Raw genomic sequence first — 13,749 nt, forward strand, 5'->3', positions numbered from 1 at the left:
CTTCCACGTTTCCTAATGTAAATTCAGAGCAGTTCCTGTAGAGACTGTAAACACCCACACAACTTTCCAGGTGGGGAAAAGGTAAAAAACCTCACACCAGTAAATCTGCATCAGCAATTTCTTTACCCTTTCTTTGAGAAGTCACTGGATATAAGATCTGTTGCTGCCTCATAGACAAACACACACAGAGCCTTTGGCACAAGGGAGAGATGTTTCAGGGCAGTGTGAGGATTTGATGGCTGTCTTAGCTTTCCCTGCACACTGAGCAGTCTGCACAGCCTAACAGCATTAGCTTACTAACAGATATATTAATAGGTGTGGGGGGAGGGAAAGGAAGAGGGGAAAAAAGCCACTAAAACACATTCCACCTACACATCTCACTACTAATCATAAACTCAGGTAGAAAGCAAATTGCTTCTCCAGGACCAGGAGAAGAAAAGAACAGTAAGACTGAAGGGGGGAAAAGCACCTATTTTCATCTTTTTCTGAAAATATACCAATTGCGGTATTTATCAATTCATTATAAGGAATGAGAAAGTAGAAGAAGAAAAAAAAACAACCACCACACAAAAAAAAACCCAACCAAAAAAAAATCCCAACCAAAAACAACTGAAGAACTGCCACAACGTCTTGCAGTTAGTAATTTCAGAGTGATAAATATAATGTTGGCCTGAGACTGCTAGGATTAGCTTTAGCTGTAAAACAAGTAGTGCAGTTAACAGTTGCTGTTGGGTCTGGTGTTAGGATTAGAAAGCACTGCTAATCACAAGAAATGTAAAAAGATTAAGAGGTGATGGTTGCCAGTAAGGTTTTAAAAGCATGTGAGTACTGGAATTCATTTCGGGATTAAAATTCCTAAAGTAAGAAAAGAAAATAATAATAAGAACAGTAAAGGACAGATCATAAAGAGCAGCCAGCTCCACCTGCACTGCCCACAACCCTTTCCCAAGCATTAGGAGAATTAATTGTGGAAAAGTTAAATGTATGCCATGGCTTATAGTGAATGATCCTAGGGCAGCTTTAGTGAGGAGAAGGAAGTATTTCTATTCTGGTATCTATGAATGAACTATGGCAATCTAAAACCTGTTTGAAATAGGAGATTTTGCTTACCAAATTCTTGCCTGGACAGTGGAGTTGCAATTTTTAAAGGCACTGTAACAGGAATAATGATGGCATTTTATATCTGCATCCTTTCAGCAGGAAGGATAAGACAACATGTTGATCTCCTAGTTCGCTTCCAGCTTGTTTAGATTCACCTCTAAGATCAGTTTATGTTCTTAGTTATCAAGGATAAGCAAAGCTACCCATATAAAAGAATCTGGAGTGTGCCAAAGAGAAGTCCTCAGGAAAAACAAACAATCAAACAAACAAAACATCAGAAAGGAGGAAAAAAATTAGCTTGCAAAGACCTCTAAGTAAACACAAACTTTTAATAAAAAAATTTTAATTTTGGATGAAAAGTTTTACTGAAAAGGGATTTCAAACCGTGCAGACCAAAGAATCTTGGTCAGATTCTCTTATGACAGAGTGGTTTCCATCAGCATCAAGTGCAAAGTTCATTGCTGGTACCCCCAGCCACCACCCCAAACTGCACAGTCAGATCAGAGTACAGCACCTTGAGGACAACACAGATTTCTGCCAAGCCCACCAGGTTCCCAACAGGCCTGATGGACAGCCAAAACCTGGTTGGTGGTGACACCACCTAAAACTTGCCTCTCTCCCAGCGTCCCACATTTATCCAATGATTCAGAGGAAAATTCAAGTTCTACCAGGACATTCTGTGAGCACTGCCTCTGCACAGATGTGTTTCTCCCTGTGCCTCCACGGGGCTCAGATGCTGATTGAGACCAGCCTCTCTTCAATCATTACTTTACCCTCTGTAAATCTGGACCTTGCTGTTCCAGGGGTTGGGGAGCAATATGAAATAAGATCACTTCATCATTTTCTACACACCTTTCAGTTAAGTGCTCCTGGTGCACCTTCCTGGATTTTCAGACTCTCTAAGTCTGCTTTTCCCTTCTGTTGCCTGAAAATGAACGTTTTTTCCAGATGCCTGTAGCAGCAGCAGAAATAACCATCTTCCAAGAGTTATAAAACAGTTGTATTTAATAATAGAGGCAAAAGCATTGTGCATGATTTCTGCAGAAGTCTTTTCAGTAGAACAGATAAATTTATTCACTGCATTATGGAACAGTTTGAGAAAACAAGATCATACAATGTACACTGCCTCTATTTAAATTGTTTCATTTCTATTCATGAGTGCTCTGATTAGATACACTGAAAATATCATCAGTAAGAAATAAATAATTCTGCCAAATTAATAGTTGTTGATTTCTTTTACCTGAAAATGTAAGTAGCATCTCATTCACACTAGACAAAGCTACTATAATTTGGATATATCAATCTTGTTAGTTCAAGTCCACACAGCACACAGAGACAGGTGTGCATCTACATTTTCTTAGTATCAAGCAACTTCTATAAAATTGTGAGTTCTTTCATGAGTGGAGAAGGGCTAATATGCACTTTGCATGGAAAGGCTTAGTAGACAACTAGGATTTGTTTTCTTTTTTCCTCTAGCTGTTTTCCCCAAATAGAGGGTTGAGAGACATAAATTGCTTTAAATGCAGAAAATTGTTTAGAAATGGTATTTTAGGGAATACAGGTGAATTTTCTGTATCACACAAGATTAATCCAAGCTCAGCAAATGCTCTTTAATTAGAAACACCTTTAGAAAGGAAGCAGCCAGAAGTAACCCTCACTAACATCTTTACATTAAAGGAGCTACTAACCAACCCCAAACCAGCCTCTCCATGACCTCCCTTCCCCATAAAGTATTTTCCTGGAGAAGCAGGGAAAGGGGTGGATTTGTGCAAATGGAGCAGAATGTATTATTTAGCAGAAAGGTCTGACTAATATTTTCTTTAGGAAAGAACAGACTAAAAACATAGAGTTAACATTTTGTTTTAGACATCACAGAATGATGAATGCCAAATGTCCACTCAGCTTATTAACATCTGAGAAAAAAACCCTGCACATTTTGAAAAATTTATCCAGTTTGAGTCAACAATGAATTCTTCTTCTAAGAATCAAATATAATTGCTGTTACATTTCAAAAAAAATTAAATGCACAGCTCAGTACTTTAAGAGCAGCCTGTTTGCACAGCAGCCAAGTGATACACCTCAGAGAGCTACTGTTAGCTACTGCAGGGAAGATAAATCAAGAAAGTGCTGAGTTGAGGTGCAATTTGACAGTTATTAGCAGAACAGGAGTAATTTGATGAAGGAAAAAAATCTGACAAAATCTCAGTTCACAGCAACAGATTTTGGAAGCCTATTTGCACATAAATTGGAAAAAATAATTCTTGCATTAGAAACTGATGAAGATGAAACAATATACCCTAAATCCTAACATATTTGAAATTATTTTCTTTGATTCAAAGCCGATAATCCTGTAACAGGCAGTAACTAAACAGGGGCTTTAAGAGACTTGCTCTGCATGTTGAAGAGACTGCACAGCCTGATCTTGATCTGGGGCCATTCAACTATCAGAATAAGTGGATTTACTGCCATTTGCACCTTTGTTTTTGCCATTTGAAAGCATCTCCAGTGCGCAAAACACTGGGCTGTGTTTTAAGCATTAGCAGCATAAATATCCCCTGGTGTACCGTGTGCTTCACCACTTCTGCCTTCCCGTAAATCAAGCACACAGCCAATCATCTTTTTTATGTTGGACTCTAATGGCAACTCTATTATTCAAAGTCAGGCTGTACAGAGCCATGTCTCACTGGGACATGAAGCAGCTCAGGAGCAGGTTTATGACTGAGCAAGGGAAGATTCAAATCTGGCCATGATGTTCCCACTACAACCCCACCACCTCTTCCAATTTATCTGCATATTTCAATTTATCTCTTCTGTGTAAAAGACTTTTTAAAAAAAACCCCGAAACTCCGGTAAGCAGGAAAAACAAATTAGAAAGCTTTTTCTGCTCTTCAAGAACCACCATAAATGCTCAGTGTAAATGCTTTTGCTCACATACTTGTAAGCAGATAAGTTGCTCTTTACTGCATTACAATTAGATGCACAGATTAAGAGATACCTTTCATGTTATTATATCAAACTCTTCTACAAACATACAAAGGGATTTTATAGACTGTTGTCTTTTCTGCTTACTGCTGAATTCTCACACTCGGCACAAGATGCAGTAAAAGTGAACGATACCTTCCCTGTGTTTACTGTGCCCACCAAGAACCATTAAAAAAACCAAATAAAACAACTTAACTATGATTTCAACAGCACAAACTGTTATCCCATGAGGTTTCTCTTTTTCCTCTCTCCATCCACTCAGTCCTTCAGTTCATGAAGATAAGGAACATGAAAACTAAATGGATTTATGTGTAAATAATTCATCTTTTCAGGCACATCAAACTAATACCTGAGTTCATCCAAGGGGTTTGCCAGATGTAGCTGATTCTAGTGGTATTTTAAACAGCATTCTGCAGATCTGGTCACAAAAGGCTGCAAGGAAGTGCTGAACAGCTGTGTTGATAGAGTTGTTTTTGAACAGCACGTGTTGAAACTCTACCTATCCTTACTGAACACAGCTGACGGGGACACATTCCCAGCCGTCCTGAACTGCCACTGCATTTTGGAGACTCGTGTCTGCACAAGACAGGCTTTGTGAGTGGGGTGAGCTCTGGCACATCTTGGGAAGATGAAGAGAATTACAAAGGCTGAGCATCGTTTTCCTGCCAAGTAGCAGGAAAACATGTGGCAATATAAAGCATCTTTAGGAGCACGAGTCCCACAGGGCAGACATCCACAAGCTGAGCTGATCCTGTGAGCCAAGTTGCCTTAAACCAAGGTCCCATGGGGACTGGGAAGTGAAGTGATGGTAGTAACTCTGCTTCTCTTTAAGCCATGAAGGAAAGCAGAAAGTATTTTGCGTATTTTTAAACATCCTAAGTACAAACAATGGATTAATTCTTGCGGGAAGTCCAACAATTAACCTTTACTGTACTTGCATGTCAAGTCATGTTTCTTGTGCTAAATAAACCACAGCAAACTCCTGCAGTTAAAAAGGGCAAAAAGAAAATCTAGGGACTTGTGGTTTTGTTTCTACTCTTTTAAAAGCCAAAATCTAAACCGTTCCATTGTTTGCTTTAATAACACAAGTGTCTCTCTCCTGCACATGTTAGAAGAGGAGTCTGCAAAAGAGGACCAGGGAAATAGGTCTTGCACACAACTAAGGTCTGTTCCTCTGATTTGCAACAACTTCTCATTGTACAAACTGAATTAGAAAAACCTGCAAAGAAATACAATTAAATTTCAGAATATCACAACCATTTTAGTAACAGTGCTTTGCCTGTGCAGGAAATGGTTTCTTAAAGTGAAGAAATCATTGTGCCATGTGGAAACCTAGAGCAGGTTAGTAACCCACTACTGTACCAGAGATTAATTTCTGCAGACAGCTTTGTATCTTCAAATTCACTGAAGTGGAGATTTATTGCAACAAAAACAGAGAAAACCACTGGAGGGATATGTTGCAAGTGGAGCAGGGCAAAAGGAAAACTAACACAGAAAATACAATATTCTCGGATTTGCAGCACAACCCTCCCTGATTTATTCTGAAAGTTTGTGTTTCCAGTCTAAATTAACATGGCTACTGCTATAACTTATATCACACAGAGATAAGATTTGGTGAAGAGTAAAGTTTTGCAAAATGTTCTTTAGATGAGTTTCCTTACAAATAGCTCAAAATAAATTTAAGAATTATCATCTTAATGACATCTTACCCTTAAGGGGAAATTTTGAGCCCTTCAGCAGAAAGCAACCTCACTGCAAGCAGGATTTTAATGGCTCTGAGTTACTGTTTATGCAGTGGAAGCCCTCTTTAAATCAAACACGTTTAAAAGTGTCCTTGTTCTGAAGTTGCCTGTACTGGGCACCCCATCACGAATTTATGCCTTCATGCTTTGCAGAGCAATTATGTCCACAGACCCACATAAGATGTCTGTGAGCAACATGGACTCTTCCACAGGGCTGATCTGCCCACATTACATAGAAAAATTAAGTGCTTCATAGTCCTTGTGTATGGAAGCCACTCTAAACCCAAATGTGCAACATTTTCTGTCTGTAAGGTATGTATAAAAGACAGGTGTGATGCGGAAACTCACATTAATTGATTATGACAAAGAACCAGCACAAAGCAGTCCATCATCATAATGAAATGCTTACAGTAATCCCTATCAAATTATAGTCCTGCCTTTGGTAATGGGAAAAACAGTATTTATTCCCTACTTCAAAATTAAGAACACAACTAAGAACACTTGCTGCAATCTCTTGCTAGGAAGCTCAAAACTGAATTTGTTCTCACTCTAGCCCAGTTCTGAAAGCTCGCTTCCAGAAGAAGCGGAATGTAAAAACAAAGTTGCTGTGACCTTAACAATAATTCTGTTTGCATATTACAATACATTTCCCTACTATAACAAGGCAAAGTCCCTGGTGTTCCGGTCAGAAAAAGTCATCTTCCAGTAAAAGCATACTGTGATCAATAACATTTTCTTAATATATTATATTATCTCCCACTGAAACACTTTTTCACTTGGCATTTCAGGCTGCCGAGTAGGGGAAATTCATGACAAAACTAAGATAGTAAATGAGATACTGCAAATTAATTCCATCCAAGAGCAATCTTTTCGTTTGTGAGCAATTTGACAAGCCAGTGTTGTCTGACTTCAGCAGAAGCTTTCTCAGCTTTCAAATACACATGAAACAAAAGAATCTGCTCCACTACCATACCCAACTTCACTTCAGCCTGCATAATTTTGTGTTAAAATACATTAGATTTTCAACAGCTAACTCTGAGACCAGAATTAGTGGGGCATATTTTAAATATTAGTTTAGAACATACACTGAGAAGTCTGCCACATCAATCCTGTGAAATTCTGTTTTCAAGTTACAGCCCAAAGCATGGCAGGGCACAGGAATTCTGCACTTCCTTAGAGGATCTGCCACAAACTCTCCTGAAACCCAGTCCTGAAAAGGCCCAAATGATCACAATGCCAGGTGAAGGATCACAATATAGCAAAGTTCAAAGATAGCTTTGTCACAATGGGCATTATAGTAAAGTGCTTCTCCATCTGCACAGCTAAACTCTCTTTTGCTATGATGAGCAGCAGCTTTATTGCCCCTTGGAGTCATTGTCCTTCTGCAGGCTGAAAGGGCAACCTGGTGGCACACAGCCAGGAGCAGAGCCCATCAGGATTTTAGCAACAGCAGCTTTGGATTTGCTGAGAGCAACTGGTTTTCAGTGTGGTCCAGGAAGGTGTGATCCCACAAGAAGGCTGGGGTGTGTGCAGGATACGGGGATATTGTCAGTAGGATTACTTACAGGCACCTGATCTCGGCACGGTTAGGTGAAGAATCACTGCTCTATTAATATTTCAGCACAAGGAATAGGGGGCAGGCAGCTGTTGAATATTCATGCCATAGCAATGCTCTCTGTATGAATTCTCTAGCAGGCACACGTAAAGGCTGCACCATTACCCCAAAGAGTTTACCATCCAAAACCCCAATTAAAGAGATACTTTAGCATGTACCCTGTTTTAAGCTCACAGGGCAGGCTCACTGATTAATTGTATTCTTACAGTGAAGGATGTGCTCCATTTTTTTACTAACTCAAGACTCATGTTGAAAACAACATAAAAGGAGTGGGAAAAAACAGATGAAAATTTAATTTACATCTGCAAATCCCAACACATCATGAGATCAGAAACATGTAAAGGGCCAAACAACTCATCTACCCAAGAAGTCATTCATAAAAGATAAACATCCTTTTTAAACGTGGAGGAAATTCATGCAGGGAAGATGCACAGTACTCAACTATAAAATAATTCCGAGAAGCTTCACATACATTTCTGAGGAAGGGGAGGCAAAATTACGATTGGTGTCACGGATAAGAAGGAGCACAGATGACATTTTAAGCAAACTAGACAGGAAGGACAAAATAATCAGGGTTTTGAAGGACAGCACTACATTTATGCAGGTTCCTAGTTGTGGGGCTTTGTAGGTTTTTAAAGTTTTTTTTTAAAACAAAATAAATTAGGCAGAAAATCTTCATATAAATGAGTACTTATAAAAGAGCCTTTCTAGGTGAATCATTTCTTTTACGATTAATAAAATCTGCAATCAGAGCAACAACATTCTGATGACTTTTTGCCATTTGCAATTATCGCTCATCCCAGCACCAAAAAGCTCATTATTATTATAGCTGACAGAAAGAATACTTAACTGCTTTTATAAAAGAACTTACTTTTTAAAAGAATCAAGTTTCTAAGCCTTCTTTCTACTTCCAAATCTTCTGTGTGAAAAAAAGGCTATCTTAACAACCCCTGTGTGTGTCACCTTTGATTTCCAACACATAATTTGGATAAAAGCATCCAATTTGTACAGTAACACAATGCATTACAGAATAACACTTCTTAGGTTTAAAAGCAGCCTACAAAGAGTATAGAGTTAACATAAATCTGTGCAAGTACAAACATATAGTTTATACCATAAAAATACATATTTTAACCTTTTTATAGCAGTTTTCTGCTAAGTAACTAAAAGCACTTAAGATACAGTAGAACTTGTAGCATTCCTGTGAATAAGAGCACATAATCACTATTTTAATGGCATGGAAGTCGAGGCACAGCTATTACTAAGAGAGCTGTGGAAGAGACAGGAATGAGAACCATATCCAAGACCTGTGACAAAATCCATGTTGATTTGACATTTATTATCTACAGGCAGAAACAAACACATGTATTTTTGTTTTGGCATCTACAGAGATGTTAAGAGTGAGTGTTGTCTGGTTGTCTGTGCCTCACTCCATCCTTGCTCCCTGACATAACAGCACAGTAAAATCACAGTCCTCTTTCAAGGAAAAAAAAAAAAAACAAACAACAACAAACAACAACACCAAAAATACCAAAAACCAACAAAAAAAAAACCAAAACCAAAGAAACACTCCCAAAACAAAGCAAAAAACAAATCCCAAAAACCCACAAACCAACCCTCCCAAAAAGCAACCAAAATCAACAACAACAAAACAAACAAAAAACCCAAAAAACAACAACAACAAAAAACACAAAAAAATCCCCCATACCCCAACATCGATGCAAACTCAGAAAATACTGCCTGATTCACAGGTGCTTGATTTGAGCTTTTTCTAATCATACATCTCAAATTTGTCATGATTTAGTGGATGGGTAAAGGTGTGGAGCATGTGGTGAGCCAGAATCTTCCTGGGGTGTGCAGTGAGAGGCAATAGGTGCAATCTGCATCAAGGGAAAACCTGGTAAGGGATACGGAAGAAGAATTGAGAGCAGGTGCTCAAGCAGCAGAATGGCTGTGTGGGGAGGCTGCAGAGCCCTGGTCCTCAGGGGGATTAAAGGACTTGCTTGGACATGGGCACAGCCCTGAACAACCTGCCCTGCCTCTGCAGTTTGCCTGATTTGAGCAGGAGCTTGGATAAGATAATCCCTTCAAGGTCATTCCCAAACTGAATTGTTCTTTGAATACCATCCCAAAGACAAGTGAGGTTGCTGTTTGGCTTCTCTGCTGCATCCCAAAGCTTATCACAAATTCACCCAGAAAGTGTGACCCTGGATTTCTGTGACTAACTTTTTTTTACTTTATTTGGCTTGCTCCTTCTTGTAAAAGGGATAAAATGGAACAAATCCAAATCTTTGCTTTCACCCACTTGAAAACTGTGAAAAATGAAAAGCAAAACACAATTACTGTGCTCAAGCTCCTAAACGCATGTGGTCATTTGAGGTCTCACTTAAGAGTTTACACACATTCCTGACCTCTCCTCCTAAGAAATACTCCAAAAAACAATCAGTCGGCTGTGCAGGGAGACCCACAGTTGTTGAAATAACTTCATCACCAAAACAGCTCTCAACATCATTTCAGATTCCTCCCCACCACCCGCACTATTGCAAGAGGTGCTGCATATGGTGAAAATTAATTCAGTTTGAACCAGAAAACACTGGGGTTAAGTACTTCTTCAACTGGAATACAAAAACTGCAACCACACGTGACTGTCAGGGTACACAGGGCTACAGTCAACATGCAGAAATACTATTTATATCCTTCAGAAAAATTGAGTTTAAAGGCTTTTTAAGGGGAACAGCTGAGCTATGAATATCCAAAAACGGGTGAGACAGACAAGTGTGCAGCTCCTACGTGCAGCTCACTACCAGAAGGAGACAGTGGGAGTCCATCCTGAAACTCACAGCCTTTTCAAACAATTTCTCTCATGCAATAGAAAGCTCCAAGAGGAGGCCTGGACACAGCTGGCTTCTCATTTCCAAATTACTAGTTTTTAATTATTTTGTTACATATATGTTCTATAACCAGATCACAGCCACCGTGGCAGAAACGCCCATGGGCATCCCACAGCCTAACAGAATCACTTTGCAGTAACTTGATATTCAGCCTAAGATTATCCCAGACATTTCATACTGATGTGACTAGGCAATGTGGCAACTTATCACAAGCCAGATTTACTAGACATTCCCCACCACAGAAAGTGAATTAAACTGTCACTCATCACCGTACGAGCTGCACTGGTGTAACTACTTCTCCATGAGTTGGACAACACTTCTCTGAATTAAAACCAACACACTTTCTTGCAAGTCTTTATCCTCCTTTCTGTACATTTTCTTTTCCTTTCCACTTCCCTTATTTTCTGCTCAATTTTTTTCCCCTGCCTTAGGATGTTTAACCCTCTTTGCTCCACTTGCATTCCAGTGCATTCTGTTGTTATCCTTGGCAGATATAAACAGAGGGATTTGTACAGGAGCTCCAGCCACCCAAACTAGTAATGATGAACTCAGTAGTGGACTACTGCTGTCCTCTTGGTCCTTCCCCTAGGGAATCAGACAGCAAAGCTTCCAGGAGCACAGGACTACACCTCTTTTCCCCAAGAACCATCTGATCATCATGTCAAGCTAAGGCTGAGACTGTATTCCTGAGTGGTTCTTCTCTGGAGAATCTCCCAACATGCATGTTCTATTAAAATACAGGAAAAGCAGATGCATTACTCATCGTCAGGGCCACCAAAAAAAGAAAAAGAGCAGAACATTTGATTTAACCACCACTACAATTACAGTTGTTGGCATCTGCAGTTTGTAGCATCACACACACACATGCAGGGACAAATAAAGTAGGAGCACGAAGTAAGTCTTGTTCATAACTCAGACTTGATTTCCAGCAAATTCCATATACATTTTATTATTATATACACTACTTATGGCTGTGTACTGGCAGTACAGAAAACAGGATTAAATACACTCTCTCATGCACACTTGTACACACCCAAGCATATACACAATTTCCTGATCTATTGTGAATATACTAATGACAGGAATTGAAAAAGAATTTTAAGTTATCAAAGCTACATGAAAAGCTTTAAGCTAGCTGCTCATGGAAATAAACCAATTTCCAAGAGTGTTCCACTATTTCCAAAGTGTAGCTCATGCACATTTATGGGAAGATGTTGCCAGAAACATTGTGATGAAGCTGCACTGGGAATACTGAGATGTTCAATAAGGAATCCTGTGAAGAGCAAATGCTGGGAGTAAGAAATGTATGACAGTTCATGAGAAAGATTAAACAAACTGAAACTATGAAAAATAATATGGGACTTAAATGGTCTTGACAGACAGTGGGTACAATTTGAGCCAGTAACCTGCCTTTGGAACAAACCCAGGCGTGTCCATTCTGAGCTGTGCTGGTGAGAGCACAGCCAGCAGGCCCAGGGAAGCAATCCTTCCCTTTCCTGCAGGATTTGTGAGCCCTCCAGAACAAGAAGGCTTTGACATACCGGAGAAAGTCCAGTGGTGTCTAGAACAGAGATCTCCCCCAGATCTCACTGTGTTTTCTGATTCCCCAAAGGGAAGGTACAAAGAGAACAGAGTGAGCCTATTCTTGAAAGGGCAGCGATGTGACAAGAACAAAGAAGCTGCAACAATGAAAATTCAGGTTATAAATGAAGAAAATATCCTTCATGAAGTGGTGAAACACAGTAACAGGGGTCTAACAAGGTTTTGGAGTCTGCATCCTTGGAGATATTCAAAACCGAACTGTATATGATCCCCAGCAACCTGCTTTAAAAATGATGTTGCTCCAAGCAGGAGGCTGGACTAGACAACTGCAAAGGTGTTTTCCAGCCTGAATTATCCCCAGAAATTACATATCTGGATGGAAGAAGCCAGAAAGCTCAACGAAAGAGGCTAAGAGGACAAGACACAGCATAAAGGCACAGGATTAGCTCCACAATGAAAAAACAGAAGTGCAAAAGGAAGCTAGAAAAGGGAATAAGCAAGAAAATAGCAGGTAGGATCAAGACTAAGGAAGAACAAAGAGAAAAAAATCAAATCCCTGTTCACAAAATTGAACTTTCCTCCCATAGGCAGGAGGTGAAAAATTCCACAAGAGTCATTCAACAATGAAGCCAAGTATTTAAGTTTCTACTGTAACGTCCATAGTAGATTTGGATAAGAGAGGGAATCAGTTCTTTCTTTTCTCTTCTCATGCCCCCAAAAAACCAACTAACCTTTAATCTCCCTTTTCCAAATATTTGAACTCAATCCTGCAAACTTCACAGATATTTTAACTATGTACACTATGAAGAATATTTCATTTGTAATATAAAAATACATGCACTTTTGTCAGCTTAAAGCTCAAAGTTCACTACACCCAAATAAGTCTCTTACAGCTTTTTACAGTTTTATAAGACATGGCCCCATGAGTCTAGGCCTATAGACACAAACTTTGCCCTCTCTTGGAGCTACACCACCAAATTGAAATGCTCTTGATCAGGTTTACAGCATTAGCATTTTTCACATTACAATATTCTTCTATTATAACACAGATGCTCAGTTGCATGTGCTGCAATAGGGACTTGCTGCAGCCACTGAAAGGGAGAGCAATGACCAAATTGTGTTTGTGTAAACGAGGAAGAGACCGTGAAAGAAAACCCACAAAAAAAAGAGGCATCTGCACACTTACCCTGTGATATCCACAATCTGTATCAAAATCAGCCTCAGGTGTAACAGTCAGTAAACAGGACAGCAAACCCTTGCATTTAGCAGAAGATTTCTGGGAAGCCAGATTACCTAGAAAGAGTTGAAAAGAGTTACTTTAACACACAAAGATCAAATAACCTATGTGTAATAAGAGCAGGCTTCAAACAAATCACAGCACCAGAATTACAAAAAAAGAAAAAAACCTGCTCAATAGGAGACCACCATGATCAGAACAGAGAACTTAAACCCCAGAAGGTGACAGAAATTTGTTCCAAAGCACAGAGAGGTAAATGCTGGTAGGCACTCACAGGGTTCAGCAAAGAACATCTAATACCCAAGATAACATGGTGTTAACCCTCTAATCAAGGATGTGGAGGAGACCAGAAAGAGCACGATATTTTGCTTAATTAGTTGCTATCAAAGAGAGGATGAGTTCAAGCACTTGCAAAAACAAGGCAATCTAAGACTATTTAAAAGTTTAATAGTGTTCTAGAGTCTTTGGTAACACAGAGTTTGCCCATGAAATCAAAATAATCCCTGGAGATAAATTTAAAGGAATATATCTCATTTTAATGTGCAGTGTAAAATGACTATTCATTAAAGCAAAGCAGTTTTATCCCTACAGTCTCCATCTCAGATGCAATACATATTGAAGCAATCTTTATGACAGGAA

At 39.3% G+C, this 13,749-nt stretch overlaps 1 protein-coding gene across 4 annotated transcripts in view; it reads right to left on the bottom strand.

Moving 5' to 3' along the window:
- Positions 1-13,749, bottom strand: part of KLHL29 (kelch like family member 29) — a 387,198-nt gene that overhangs the window by 308,402 nt on the left and 65,047 nt on the right. For 3 of the 4 annotated variants that reach the window (XM_064411797.1, XM_064411793.1, XM_064411796.1), the window contains exon 2: positions 13,060-13,166. The exons of the other annotated variant lie outside the window; for it this stretch is intronic. The gene's annotated coding sequence lies outside the window, so the exon portion shown is untranslated. The remainder of the gene's footprint in view (positions 1-13,059; positions 13,167-13,749) is intronic. 4 annotated transcript variants of the gene reach the window in all.

This window comes from Passer domesticus, chromosome 3, assembly GCF_036417665.1.
Source record: "Passer domesticus isolate bPasDom1 chromosome 3, bPasDom1.hap1, whole genome shotgun sequence".
NCBI classification, from domain to species: domain Eukaryota; kingdom Metazoa; phylum Chordata; class Aves; order Passeriformes; family Passeridae; genus Passer; species Passer domesticus.